Below are 15,261 nucleotides of genomic sequence, written 5' to 3' on the forward strand. Positions count from 1 at the left end.
TAATAAACTTTTACTTTTAATAAACTGTTACTCTACGTGGGGTTGCCTTTGAAGACTGTTCGGAAGCTTCAAATGGTCCAACGGGCGGCAGCCAGGTTGCTAACAGGAGCGGCGCCCAGGGAGCATACAACTCCTCTGTTGCGCCAGCTCCACCGGCTGCCAATCTGCTGCCGAACACAATTCAAAGTGCTGGCTTTAGCCTACAAAGCCCTAAATGGTTCTGGCCCTGCTTACCTGTCCGAACGTATCTCTCCTTACGAACCCTCTAGGAATTTAAGATCTTCTGGGGAGGCCCTGCTCTCGGCCCTGCCATCTTCACAGGCTCGATTGGCTGGGACGAGGGATAGGGCCTTCCCAGCGGTGGCCCCTCGGTTGTAGAATGCCCTCCCCAGGGACATTAGATCAGCCCCCACCCTCTTAACGTTTCGCAAAAAAGTTAAAACCTGGCTATATGAGCAGGCCTTCCCAAACGCATTTAAACTCTGATTAAACTCTGATCTCGGAACGGTTGGACAATGTGACTGGACAATGACTGATTAATGAAATGTGGAGGACTTATGGTTTTTTATTATGTTTTTTGATGTTAATTGTAATGATTTTTTAATCTATGTTAAATATTTTTAATGTTTAAACTATTTTTGTACTGTTGTGGGCATCGAATTGTGCCGTTGTGTAAACCGCCATGAGTCGCCCTCGGGCTGAGAATGGCGGTATAGAAGTGTAGTAGTAAATAAATAAATATTACTGAGTCTGGCTCTTTAAAGGGTCTGGAGAACAAGCCCTATGAGGAGCGGCTTAAGGAGCTGGGCATGTTTAGCCTGAAGAAGAGAAAGCTGAGAGGAGATATGATAGCCATGTATAAATATGTGAGAGGAAGCCACAGGGAGGAGGGAGCAAGCTTTTTTCTGCTTCCTTGGAGACAGGCATGTAGCCGGGGGGGGGGGGGGGCTCGGGGGGCTTCAGCCCCCCCCCCCCCCGAAATTTTCATGGTGGTTCGCGAAAAGGCCTTATTGGTGCATTATTTAAACTGTTATGCTTATTCATATCATGATCTGATCACCATACTCAATATATCCCATATGCATGGGGGTATTGGGGTAATGATACAAAAGGTTTGCTAGGGTAGACCCTCTTTCACTCAGATTCAGCCCCCCCCGAAACTCAGCCCCCTCCCAACCCCCCCCCCCCCTGAAAAAAAATTTACCCCCCCCCCCCCCCCCCCGAAACGAAATCCTGGCTACGAGCCTGCTTGGAGACCAGGACGCGGAACAACGGCTTCAAACTACAAGAGAGGAGATTCCATCTGAACACGAGGAAGAACTTCCTGACTGTGAGAGCCGTTCAGCAGTGGAACTCTCTGCCCCGGAGTGTGGTGGAGGCTCCTTCTTTGGAAGCTTTTAAACAGAGGCTGGATGGCCATCTGTCAGGGGTGATTTGAATGCAATATTCCTGCTTCTTGGCAGGGGGTTGGACTGGATGGCCCATGAGGTCTCTTCCAACTCTTTGATTCTATGATTCTATGAAAGGCTTCTGGGTTCCGACAGTTGGAGTCGACTCGTGCGTAACGAAGGAAATAGGACACCTATTGTGATTACTGGAGTCTACTCGTATGCAATCAAGAATAGGACATTTATTGACATTCAAGGACTATTCTTACTCACATGAAGATTTTGTTTCATACTTCCAAGAGAGGAGCCAATTGTTTCTGCTTAATGTGAATGTGGCAGCTTTGGGTTTTGTTGATATGTGCATTTGTAAGTATACATTGAGTTAATTTAGATACATGCGCATTACCACAATCAGTGGATTTTGGTTTCTACAGTTTCAGGGCAACCCATTTTTCTTTTTGGGAGTTCAAACTCCCTAGGCCAGTGTTTCTCAACCTTCCCAATGCCGCGACCCCTTAATACAGTTCCTCATGCTGTGGTGACCCCCAACCATAACATTATTTTTGTTACAGTTCTGAATCATAATGTAAATATGTGATATGCAGGATATATTTTCATTCACCGAACCAAATTTGGCACAAATATCCAATATGCCCTAATATGAATACTGGTGGGATTTGGGGAGGAGATTGCTTTTGTCATTTGGGAGTTGCAGTTGCTGGGATTTATAGATCACCTACAATCAAAGAGGATTCTGAACTCCACTAATGATGGAATTGAACCAAACATGGCACACAGAACTCGCATGACCAACAGAAAATACTGGAAGGATTTGATGGGCATTGACCTTGAGTTTTGAAGTTGTAGTTCGCCTACATCCAGAGAGTACTGTGGACTCAAACAATGATGGATCTGGGCCAAACTTGGCACGAATACTCCATATGTCCAAATGTGAACACCGGTGGAGTTTGGGGAATACAGACCTTGGCATTTGGGAGTTGTAGTTGCTGGGATTTATAGTTCACCTACAATCAAAGAGCATTCTGAATTCCACTAACGATGGAATTGAACCAAACTTGGCACACAGAATTCGCATGACCAACAGAAAATACTGGAAGGATTTGATGGGCATTGACCTTGAGTTTTGAAGTTGTAGTTCACCTACATCCAGAGAGCACTGTGGACTCAAACAATGATGGATCTGGGCCAAACTTGGCACGAATACTCCATATGTCCAAATGTGAACACCGGTGGAGTTTGGGGAATACAGACCTTGGCATTTGGGAGTTGTAGTTGCTGGGATTTATAGTTCACCTACAATCAAAGAGCATTCTGAACTCCACTAACGATGGAATTGAACCAAACTTGGCACACAGAATTCGCATGACCAACAGAAAATACTGGAAGGATTTGATGGGCATTGACCTTGAGTTTTGAAGTTGTAGTTCACCTACATCCAGAGAGCACTGTGGACTCAAACAATGATGGATCTGGACCAAACTTGGCACGAATACTCCATATGTCCAAATGTGAACACTGGTGGAGTTTAGGGAAAACAGACCTTGGCATTTGGGAGTTGTAGTTGCTGGGATTTATAGTTCACCTACAATCAAAGAGCATTCTGAACTCCACCAATGATGGAATTGAACCAAACTTGGCAATAAGAACTCGCATGACCAAAAGAAAATATTGGAAGGATTTGATGGGCATTGACCTTGAATTTTGAAGTTGTAGTTCGCCTACATCCAGAGTGCACTGTGGACCCAAACAACAACAACACTTTAATTAACAACGATGGATCTGAACCAAACTTAGCACGAATACTCCATATGCCCGAATGTGAACACTGGTGGAGTTTGGGGGAAATGGACCTTGGCATTTGGGAGTTGTAGTTGCTGGGATTTATAGTTCACCTACAAAGAGCATTCTGAACCCCATCAATGATGGCATTGGGCCAAACTTCCCATACAGAACTCCCATGACCAACAGAAAATACTGTGTTTTCTGATGGTCTTTGGTGACCCCTCTGACACCCCCTGGCGACCCCCCCAGGGGTCCCGACCCCCAGGTTGAGAAACGCTGCCCTAGGCATCCATGCACACACCCCCCCCCCCCCCAAAGAGAAGCACACAAAGCAGCCTGGTCACTCAATATATAGGTTTCTTTTAATATAAAAAAGTGTCTATTAAAAATTCCTTCCTAAATACACAAAAAGACCAGTTGGGGTGCAAAGGGGAAAGGGGAAAGCAAAAAAGGGGACCCGGGGGGCGGTGGATGAAGGCAACTTGGCCCGGGGGAAGGAAGCAAGCAAGCAGGAGCTTATATGGTGAGAATCAGGAGGTGTGTTCCGTCTCCAAGCGACGACTAAGTCTGGCATGTTTAGTTGTACAGTTCAAATCAGTAATGGACAACGCAAGTTGGAGTGGGATTCATCCTTGGTTGTGTCCTTTCTTTCGTTCGTTCGTTTGTTCTTTTTTTCCTTTTGCACAATCTACAAAGCTGTACATATGATTCCAAATCCAGGAGAAGGTAAAGGAGAAGGGGGTAAAGAAGGCAGGACAAAAGTGAAGAAGAAGGAGTCACATGCGCACACGCAAGCACACGTCCACGCGCACGCACACCCTGAGCTCAGCACTGGCGCAAAAAGGGGGCACACAAGAAGGAAGGAAATACTCAGTTCAGTTTACAAAATGGCCAATGAGAACTCAGAAAATGCCGTTGCTCCCCTCCTTCTCCCCTCTTCCCAACCAAAGAGGGTGACTTGCTTGTCTTCAATCTTTTCTTTTTCCTAGAATTTCTTTTTTTTTTACTTTCAAAATACAAATTTGGATCTTTGGGTGTGTAACTGCCAAAAAACAAACAATTTCTTTCTTTCTTTTTCTTTAAAAAAATCCCCCTAAACAATAAAAAGCAACTGAAAACCTCAATGAAACCCATGCTTAAATTTGCACATCACAAAACCACAGCAGATGTACAGATGCAATATACAATACACGATTTATAATAAAACATTATATACAATAAATAGGTTCTTGTTACTTTTTGTCAATCTGCAAATAGATTTCTCAGTGCATACCTGACACAATTAGCTTCTCTCCTGCCTTGACTTGGTCTAGATTCGTTTATTTTTTTTCCCTTTTTTTGTCTTCAAAAACATTGATTTCTGATTTTTGAAAAACATTGTGTGTGTGTAATGTATTGTCGAAGGCTTTCATGGCCGGAATCACTGGGTGTGGGGGAGTTTTCCGGGCTGTCTGCCATGTTCCAGAAGCATTCTCTCCTGACGTTTCACCTAAAAATACTTAGAGGTTGTTGGAAAATAGGAAAGTGAGGTTTATATATCTGTGGAATGATGTCCAGGGTGGGAGAAAGAACTCTTGTTTGTTGGAGGCAGGTGTGGATGTTTCAATTGGCCACCTTTATTAGCATTTAATGGCCTTGCAGTTTCAAGGTCTGGCTGCTTCCTGCAAGTGTGAATGTTTCAGTTGGCCACCTTAATTAGCATTTAATGGTTTAGCAGTTTCAAGGTGTGGATTCTTACTACCTGGGGGAATCCTTTGTTGGGGGGTGATTAGCTGGCCCTGATTGCTTCTAGTCTGGAATTCCCCTGTTTTTGAGTGTTGTTCTTTATTTATTGTCCTGATTTTAGAGTTTTTAAAAAACGATGACCAGATTTTGTTCATTTTCATTGTTTTCTCCTTTCTGTTGAAATTGTCCACTTGCTTCTTGTGGATTTCAGTGGCTTCTCTGTGTAGTTGTTAAAGTGGTCCAGCATTTCTGTGTTCTCAAATAATACGTTGGTTTTTTTTTTGGTTTTTTTTTTGGTCATGTCAGGAGCATCCTGTTGTGAGAGGATTGGCCGTCTGCAAAGACGTTGCCCAGGGGCAACGTCTTTGATTTTTGATGTTTTATCATCCTTGTGGGAGGCTTCTCTCATGTCCCCGCATGAGGAGCTGGAGCTGATAGAGGGAGCTCATCCGCCTCTCCCTGGATTCGAACCTGCGACCTGTTGGTCTTCAGTCCTGCCAGCACAGGGCTTTAACCCACTGCGCCACCGGGGGCTCCATAATACGTTGTGTCCAGGTTGGTTTATCAGGTGCTCTGCTATGGCTGACTTCTCTGGTTTAGTCTGCAGTGCTTTTCACGTTTCTTGATTCATGTTTGGGCAATGCTGCGTTGGTGGTCCCTATGTAAACTTGTCCACAGTTGCATGGTATACGTAAGTAAGTAAAGTTTATTATGGTCGATGACCAGATCACGACATGGGGTCCCAGTCCCGTAGATTCACATCAAACCTAAGGGGTTATACACTTCAAACTTCAACAAATTTTAAAATCTAATCTAAAAACCAATACAAGTAGTTATTAAAACCTAACTCAACCCACAAGATCATCCGACGCAGTCTAAAGAGAGGTAGTGGGGATGGTATACGGTAGTCTCCTGCAGAGGTGAGAAGATCCCTCTTGTGCTTCAACCAGAGAAGTCAGCCATAGCAGGACAGTAAATAAAGAGCAATACTAAAAAAAAATAGGGGAATTCCAGACTAGAAGCAATCAGGACCAGCCAATCACTTCCCAACGAAGGATTCCCCCAGGTAGTAAGAATCCAGACCTTGAAACTGCTAAACTCCTGCGTCGCAAGCGCGTTTGGTGGGGACGAGAGACAGGGCCTTTTCTGTGGTAGCCCCCCAACTTTGGAACACCCTCCCCAAAGACATCAGACAAGCCCCTACGTTGGCAGTCTTTAGGAAGACTTTGAAGACCTGGCTGTTCCGATGTGCCTTTCCAGAATAGGAAACTCCAGCAATATGTCCCAGAAGCACTTTATCAGAGTTTTAAGATGGTCTGCACATTGCACTTACTCTAAAATCCTACATCCACCTGTCACACCCAGCACTTTTTAATCTGTACTCATTACATTTGGCCCGGCCCTAGTTTTATTGTGTTATGGTGTATTGTTTTTATTGTTTACTGCTATTGTTTTAATGTTTGATTTGCTTTAAGTTACGTGTTTTGTTATGCTGTTGTTTTATTGAGGCCTTGGCCTGTGTAAGCTGCATCGAGTTCTTCGGGAGATGCTAGTGAGGTACAAATAAAGTTAATAATAATAATAATAATAATAATAATAATAATAATTTTGTTGTTGTTCATTCGTTCAGTCGTCTCCGACTCTTCGTGACCTCATGGACCAGCCCACGCCAGAGCTCCCTGTCGGCCGTCACCACCCCCAGCTCCTTCAAGGTCAGTCCAGTCACTTCAAGGATGCCATCCATCCATCTTGCCCTTGGTCGGCCCCTCTTCCTTTTGCCTTCCACTTTCCCCAGCATAATAATAATAATAATAATAATAATAATAATACACTATTAAATGCTAATTAAGGTGGTCAACTGCAACATTCACACTTGCCTCCAACAGACAAGAGTTCTTTCTCCCACCCTGGACATTCCACAGGTATATAAATCCTATTTTCCTATTTTCCAACAGACCTCACAACCTCTGAGGATGCCTGCCATAGATGCAGGCAAAACATCAGGAGAGAATGCTTCTGGAACACGACCAGACAGCCCAGGAAACTCACAACAACCCACACTATGTGTATGTGTTTCATTGTGTTTGCTCTTTTGTATTGTTTTTTTTAAATTTTCTTTTTTAAAATTTTTGAAAAGTATTTACAATTGCTGGTTTTGTGCAGAAAGAAAAGCCCCCAGAACTGCTCTTCTCACCCCCCCCCCCCACTTGCTTCTCAACAGAGGAGACAAACGCATTTTGGGGACAGAGAGGGGGCAGGATAGGCAGCAAAACAGGGGGGCACAGGAATACAGAGAGAGGATGGGGACAGGGCAGGAAAGGCAAGGCGAGACTTCTGTCTTCTTGCTGGGCCTTCTGGGTGGATGAGGGTGTCTCTGGTGCAGCTCCCACTTCTTCCTATCCCGCCCCTCTACCGAGAAGCAATGTCAAGAGCAGCCCAGTTTGTTGCAAGAGCCGAGGGAGGGTCTTCTTCCTCTTGACCATGGAAACTGGAAAAGGAGACAAAGAGAAGGCTTTGTGAATGCTAGCAAATCTCTCTCTCTCTCTCTCTCTCTCTCTCTCTCTCTATCTAAATGCTCTGTGCATAATAAGTACCTTAAAAACAAAAGAACCAATGAATGAAATCACACCAAATTTGGCAACAAAACGTCTCACAACACAAGGAGTGACCATCACTCAAAAAATTATGATTTTGTCATTTGGGAGTTGTAGTTGCTGGGATTTATAGTTCACCTACAATCAAAGAATATTCTGAACTCCCCCAAAGGATGGAATTGAAGCAAACTTGGCACACAGGACTTCCATCACCAACAGAAAATACTGGAAGGGTTTGGTGGGCATTGACCTTGAGTTTGGGATTCGTAGTTCACCTGCATCCAGAGAGCACTGTGCACTCAAACAATGATGGATCTGGACCAAACTTGGCAATACGCCCAAATGTGAACACAGATGGCATTTGGGGTAAATAGACCTTGACATTTGGGAGTTGTAGTCCATGGGATTCACAGTTCACATACAATCAAAGAGCATTCTGAACCCCACGAACGACAGAATCGGGCAAACTTCCCACACAGAACCCTCGTGACCAACAGAAAATACTTAAGGCCATCCAATCCAACTCTCTTCATCAGGGCAAGAAGACATAATCAAAGTCCTCCTGACAAAGAGCCATCGAGATAGATAGATAGATAGATAGATAGATAGATAGATAGAGATAGATAGATGATACATAGATAGATATGATTCACACACACACAGATAAAGTATCATAGATTTGAAAGGGATCCTTAAAGAAGGACTATGATATGTGGCATGTTTCAAAGTGGCCAAACCAGACACTCTCCACATTAAGACTGACAAAGAAAAGCAAGAAATACTGTTGACCCACAAGCCTAAAGACATTACATATATTAGAAACCAACACTTTCTCATTACTTTATTTTCCAGATCAACAGACTGGGCCACAGCAACGCGTGGCAGGGGACAGCTAGTGTGTGTGTGTGTGTGTGTATGGTCTGTTCATTTTGAGTGACATCATAACAAAAACCGCTGGACTAATTACCACCAAATTTGGCCACAAACACCTACTAACCCAAGAAGTGACCATCACTCAAAAAATTGATTTTGTCATTTGTGAGTTGTAGATGCTAGGATTTATAGTTCACCTACAATCAAAGAGCATTCTGAACTCCACCAAATGACTTGGCACACAGGACTCCCATAACCAACAGAAAACACTAAAAGGGCTTGGTGGGCATTGACCTTGAGTTTGGGAGTTGTAGTTCACCTACATCCAGAGAGCACTGTGGACTGAAACAATGAAGGACCAAACGTGGCACGAGTATTCCACATGCCCACATATGAACACAGATGGAGTTTGGGGGAAATTTACCTTGACATTTGGGAGTTGTAGTTCCTGGGATTTACAGTTCACCTACAATCAAAGAGCATTCTGAAGCCCACCAGTGATAGAATTGGGCCAAACTTCCCACACAGGACCCCCATGACCAACAGAAAATGCTGTGTTTTCTGGTAGTGTTTGGTAACCCTTCTGATACCCCCTCGTGCCCCCCCAGGTTGAGAAATGCTGCCTTAAGGCCATCCAGGCCAACTCCCTTCACCAGGGCAAGAAAACATAATCAAAGCCCTCCTGACAAAGAGCCATCCAGCCATAGATATAGATAGAAATATATGATTCACACACACATATATGTATATGACAGATATAGTATCATAGATTTGAAAGGGACCCCTAAAGAAGGACAATTATATGTTACACGTTCCAGAGTAGGTAAACCAGACCATCTCTACATCAACACTGACAAAGAAACAACAAGAAATACTGTTTACCCACAAGCATAAAGAAATTACATATATTAGAAACCAACACTTTTCTCATTATTTTATTTTCCAGATCACCAGATTGGGCCACAGCAACGCCTGGCAGGGGATGGCTAGTATCAGTATAACAAGGAACTATGACTGCAACCACAATTGCTCAGTCAGGCTAGATAAGAAGTCCTCTAGGCCAGGCATGGGCAAACTTTGGCCCTACAGGTGTTTTGGACTCCAGCTCCCACAATCTCCAACAGCCTTAGGCTCCTTCCTTGAATAAGCAATAAGCATGTTTCATTCATAAAGCTGTGGCCTGTTCAGCGTTGATTATTAACCTTAACCAGTCTTTCCCAACACCGCACTTTCCTGCTCACTTGGACTATAATTTCCATCTCACACACATCCCTTGTTTCCTTTACACATATTACTTTTCCCCAATGGAGCCCCCGGTGGCGCAGTGGGTTAAAGCCCTCTGCGGGCAGGACTGAAGACCGACAGGTCGCAGGTTCGAATCTGGGGAGAGGTGGATGAGCTCCCTCTATCACAGTGGTTCTCAACCTTCCTAACGCCACGACCATAAAATTTCGTTGCTACGTCATAACTGTAATTTTGTTACTGTTATGAATAGTAATGTAAATATCTGATATGCAGGATATATTTTCATACACTGGACCAAATTTGGCACAAATACCCAATACACCCAAATTTGAATACTGGTTGGATTGGGGGAGGGTATTGATTTTGTCCTGTGGGAGTTGTAGTTGCTTGGAATTTATAGTTCAGCTACAATCAAAGAGCATTCTTAACTCCACCATTGATGGAATTGAATCAAACTTGGCACACAGAACTCCCATGACCAACAGAAAATACTGGAAGGGTTTGGTGGGCACTGACCTTGAGTTTTGGGAGTTGTAGTTTACCTACATCCAGAGAGCACTGTGGACTCAATGATGGGTCTGGACCAAACTTGGCAGAAATACTCAGTATGTCCAAATGTAAACACTGGTGGAGTTTGGGGAAAATAGACCTTGACATTTGGGAGTTGTAGTTGCTGGGATTTATAGTTCACCTACAATCAAAGAGCATTCTGAACCTTCCAACGATTAAATTGGGCCAAACTTCCCACACAGAACCTCCATGACCAACAGAAAATACTGTATTTTCTGGTGGTCTTTGGTGACCCCTCTGACACCCCCTCGCGACCCCTCCAGGGGTCCCGACCCCCAGGTTGAGAAACACTGCTCTATCAGCTCCAGCTCCTCATGCGGGGACATGAGAGAAGCCTCCCACAGGAATGATAAAACATCAAAAATCATCCGGCGTCCCCTGGGCAACGTCCTTGCAGGCGGCCAATTCTCTCACAACAGGATGCTCCTGGCACGACAATAATAATAATAATAATAATAATAATAATAATAATAATAATAATAACCTTTCCCCAAAGGCTGGGATTTGTAGCCTAACACATCTGAAAGTTTCCATGTTTTTTCAAGCTACTGATTAGAAATGATAAGACAAGTATGAGGCAAGGGACTAGACTGGTTGGATTGTGGGTGGATTCAGACTGGGAGACGATGACCACTGTCTTGACAAAAAGAAGCCAGAGGTTACTCCCTTCTCCTGGTTTACAGGAATATATCAACAAGCATCCTTCAGCATGGGAAGTGAAGCACTTGAAGGTCTCTAGCGTGATCAGCGGCATAGGGCCCCCCGGTGGCGCAGTGGGTTAAACCCTTGTGCTGGCAGGACTGAAGACCGACAGGGTGCAAGTTTGAATCCAGGGAGAGCGCAGATGAGCTCCTACTGTCAGCTCCAGCTCCCCATGCAGGGACATGAGAGAAGACTCCCACAAGGATGGTAGCATATCAAAATGTCTGGGCATCCCTTGGGCAACGTCCTTGCAGACGGCCAAGTCTCTCACACCAGAAGCGACTTGCAGTTTCTCAAGTTGCTCCTGACACGACACACACACACACACACACACATATATATCAGGGGCACTGGCTACTTTATAATAGTTTGGGGATGCAACAATACATATCCTGTTCAACATCTTTATTAATGACTTAGATGAAGGTTTAGAAGGCATGATCATCAAGTTTGCAGATGACACCAAATTGGGAGGGATAGCCAATACTCCAGAAGACAGGAGCAGAATTCAAAACAATATTCACAGATGAGAGGGATGATTGGCCAACATGAACACAATGTTCAACAGGGACAAATGCAAGATACTCCACTTAGGCAGAAAAAAGGAAATGCAAAGAGGCAGAATGGGTAACAATGCCTGGCTTGACAGCATGACTTATGGAAAAGAGAAAAGAAAGGAGTCCTTGTGGGGAGGAAGGGGAACATGAGCCCACAATGCCATGCGGTGGCAAAAAAAAGCCAATGGGATTTTGGCCTGCATAAACAGGAGTCTAGTGCCTAGATCCTGGAAAGTCATGCTACCCCTCCCTTCTGCCCTGGTCAGACCACACCTGGAATCATACTGTGTCCAATTCTGGGCACCGCAATTGAAGGGAGATGTTGACAAGCTGGAATGTGTCCAGAGGAGGGTGACTCCAAAGATCAAGGGTCTGAAGAACAAGCCCTATGAGGAGCAGCTTCAAGAGCTGGGAATATTTACCCTGCAGACGAGAAGGCTGAGAGGAGACATGATGAAGGCCATGGATCCAGAGGTGAGGAGGGGAAATAATAATATAATAAATATTAATAAAATTTTATTTATACCCTGCCACCATCTCCCCAAGGGAACTCGGGGCGGCTTACATGAGGCCAAGCCCATTAGTACAACAATGCCAATATACAACATAAGAATACAACAATAAAATATAAAAACAAAAATAACATACGATACAAAAAAAACATTATAAACAAACCAGACTATATAAAACCACAATATTAGAACATAGAGAATTAATCATAGTGGGCAGGGTCAGTGGCAAGAATTAAAAGTTTAAACACTGGGTGAGAAGGCAATATAATAATAGTCCAGGTGGGTCCAAGGGACAAAATAAGGTTTGATTGCACTAACAGATAAAATTAAGTGCTTCCGAGGGCATTTATGCAGGGATTGGTCAGGATGGGGGATTATTGTTCATTTATTCATTGAAGGCACACTGGAACAGCCAAGTTTTCAGGCTCTTCCTGAAAACTGCCAGGGTGAGGGCTTGCCTAATTTCTCCAGGGGGCAAATTCCAGAGTCGAGGGGCCACCACAGAGAAGGCCCTTTCCCTCATCCCCACAAGTCACACTTGCAAAGGGGGCGGGAGTGAAAGAAGGGCCTCTCCGGAAGATCGAAGAGATTGTGTAGGTTTGTAAAAGGAAATGTGGTCACACAGGTAGACGGGTCCCAAACCATTCAGGGCTTTGTAGGTAAGAATCTGCACCTTGAATTGGGACCGGAAAATAAACGGCAGTCAATGGCGCTCCTTAAACAGGGGGGTTGACTACTCCCTGTAGTTTGCACCAGTTAATAGTCTGGTTTAATGTATTGTCGAAGGCTTTCATGGCTGGAATCACTAGGTTCTTGTGGGTTTTTTCGGGCTATAGGGCCATGTTCTAGAGGCATTTCTCCTGACGTTTCGCCTGTATCTATGGCAAGCATCCTCAGAGGTATTGAGGACCTCACTACCTCTGAGGATGCTTGCCATAGATGCAGGTGAAACGTCAGGAGAAATGCCTCTAGAACATGGCCCTATAGCCTGAAAAACCCCACAAGAACCTAACAGTCTGGTTGCTGCACATTGAACCAACTGAAATTTTCGGGCCGTTTTCAAGGGCAGCTCCACGTAGAGGGCACTGCAATAGTCCGGTCTAGAGGTAACTAAAGAGTGGACCACCATAGCCAAATCCAACTTCATGAGGTACGGTGCTAGGAAGGGGAAAGCAGGTTTGCTTTCTGCTGCCCTGGAGACTAGGACGCAATGGAACAATGGCTTCAAACTACAGGAAAGGAGATTCCACCTGAACATTAGGAAGAACTTCCTGACTGTGAGAGCTGTTCAGCAGTGGAACTCTCTGCTCCGGAGTGTGGTGGGGGCTCCTTCTTTGGAGACTTTTAAGCAGAAACTGGATGGCCATCTGTCGAGGGTGCTTTGAATGCGATTTCCTGCTTCTTGGCAGAATGAGGTTGGACTGGATGACCCACGAGGTCTCTTCCAACTCTATGATTCTATAAGACTGTGCCATAATCGAATGCTGGCCATAGAGATTTTCCAGTTACGCCTATGCTGAAACAGACAGGGAATTCTTCATAGACCCAAAGGATCTAACTTTGTAGTTCCAAAGCCAACCCACATGGGGACGAAGAAGCATAAAAACACAAAGGAGAAGAGCGTTTAACTCTCCCATGAAAGATGCTGGAGGCCCTCAGGCGGAAGGAATGGAGTGACAGGCATCCTAGGGAGGCAGAAGATGAGGAGAGCGGAGGGATCAGTTGTCATAGAGACTGTGACGGCTAGACTTGTTCAGCTTACTTAGCAAGGAAGAGCGGCAAAAGGCGCCCATTGGACAGCTCCTATAGAGAAGCTCTCAGAAGTGGCATCAAAATGGGTGCCTGTCGCCAAGAATAAGAGAGGAAGAGGATGAGGAGGGGTGGATGTACTAGAAAGCATTATCTACTCACACCGGCTTCAAGGGGGTGCCCCAGTTACACCCCACTCCCTTACTCTTCCTTGTGCCTCCTATATTTTGCCAACTTTTAATCAGAAAACAAGAGATACAAATTATACCCACCAACGGTCTCAACCTTGACAGGGGAGGATGCCATGATATATTGAGGCACCCATTTCAGACGCTGCTAAAACATCGACTGCAAGTGAAATGAAAAGACTGCTCCGTTTGTGCAAGAAACCAATGCCTCAAACTAAAGGTAAAGGTAAAGGTATTCCCCTGACATGAAGTCCAGTCATGTCCGACTCTGGGGTGTGGTGCTCATCTCCATTTCTAAGCCGAAGAGCCGACGTTGTCCGTAGACACCTTCATAGAATCATAGAATCATAGAGTTGGAAGAGACCTCATGGGCCATCCAGTCCTACCCCCTGCCAAGAAGCAGGAATATTGAATTTAAATGACCCCTGACAGATGGCCATCCAGCCTCTGTTTAAAAGCTTCCAAAGAAGGAGCCTCCACCACACTCCGGGGCAGAGAGTTCCACTGCTGAACGGCTCTCACAGTCAGGAAGTTCTTCCTCATGTTCAGATGGAATCTCCTTTCTTGTAGTTTGAAGCCATTGCTCCGTGTCCTAGTCTCCAGGAAAGCAGAAAACAAGCTTGCTCCCTCCTCCCTGTGGCTTCCTCTCACATATTTATACATGGCTATCATATCTCCTCTCAGCCTTCTCTTCTTCGGGCTAAACATGCCCAGCTCCTTAAGCCGCTCCTCATTGGGCTTGTTCTCCAGACCTTCTAGGTCATGTAGCTGGCATGACTCCATGGAGTGCTGTTACCTTCCCGCCAGAGCGGTACCTATTGATTTACTCACATTTGCATATTTTCAAACTGCTAGGTTGGCAGAAGCTGCCCCTCCCCTCCTTTGGCCACATTATTTATTTATTTATTTATTTTGTTACTATTCTTGTATACCGCTGTATCTCAAGCCCGAGGGCGACTCACAGCGGTTTCCAAACAGCAAAGACAATAAAAACAGCAGTAATTAATATACAGTAACAGTTAAATTACACATTTCCCTTAATAACTAATAAGCAATCATCAATACACAGGTATCGCAATCCCATCCCCAATCGCTTCATCATCCAAGCGTGATCCAAATTTGTCATCCATTGTTCCGTTCCTATGTTCAAATTACTAAAATTGCACTGAATTACTCAAACGCCTGCACAAACATTCAGGTCTTCAGCTTTCTACGGAATGTCATGAGAGATGGTGCCAGCCTAACGTCTACAGGAAGGGCGTTCCACAGCCGAGGAGCCACCACCGAGAAGGCCCTATCTCTCGTCCCCGCCAACCGAGCTTGAGAGGCCAGCAGGATCGAGAGCAGGGCCTCCC

At 44.8% G+C, this 15,261-nt stretch overlaps 1 protein-coding gene across 2 annotated transcripts in view; it reads right to left on the reverse strand.

Moving 5' to 3' along the window:
- Positions 1–3,535: 3,535 nt before the first annotated feature.
- AHDC1 (AT-hook DNA binding motif containing 1) overlaps positions 3,536–15,261 on the reverse strand; it is a 366,391-nt gene continuing 354,665 nt past the window's right edge. For both annotated transcript variants that reach the window (XM_067460556.1, XM_067460557.1), the window contains one exon: positions 3,536–7,404. The gene's annotated coding sequence lies outside the window, so the exon portion shown is untranslated. The remainder of the gene's footprint in view (positions 7,405–15,261) is intronic.

Source organism: Anolis sagrei, chromosome X, assembly GCF_037176765.1.
Source record: "Anolis sagrei isolate rAnoSag1 chromosome X, rAnoSag1.mat, whole genome shotgun sequence".
Classification (NCBI taxonomy): domain Eukaryota; kingdom Metazoa; phylum Chordata; class Lepidosauria; order Squamata; family Dactyloidae; genus Anolis; species Anolis sagrei.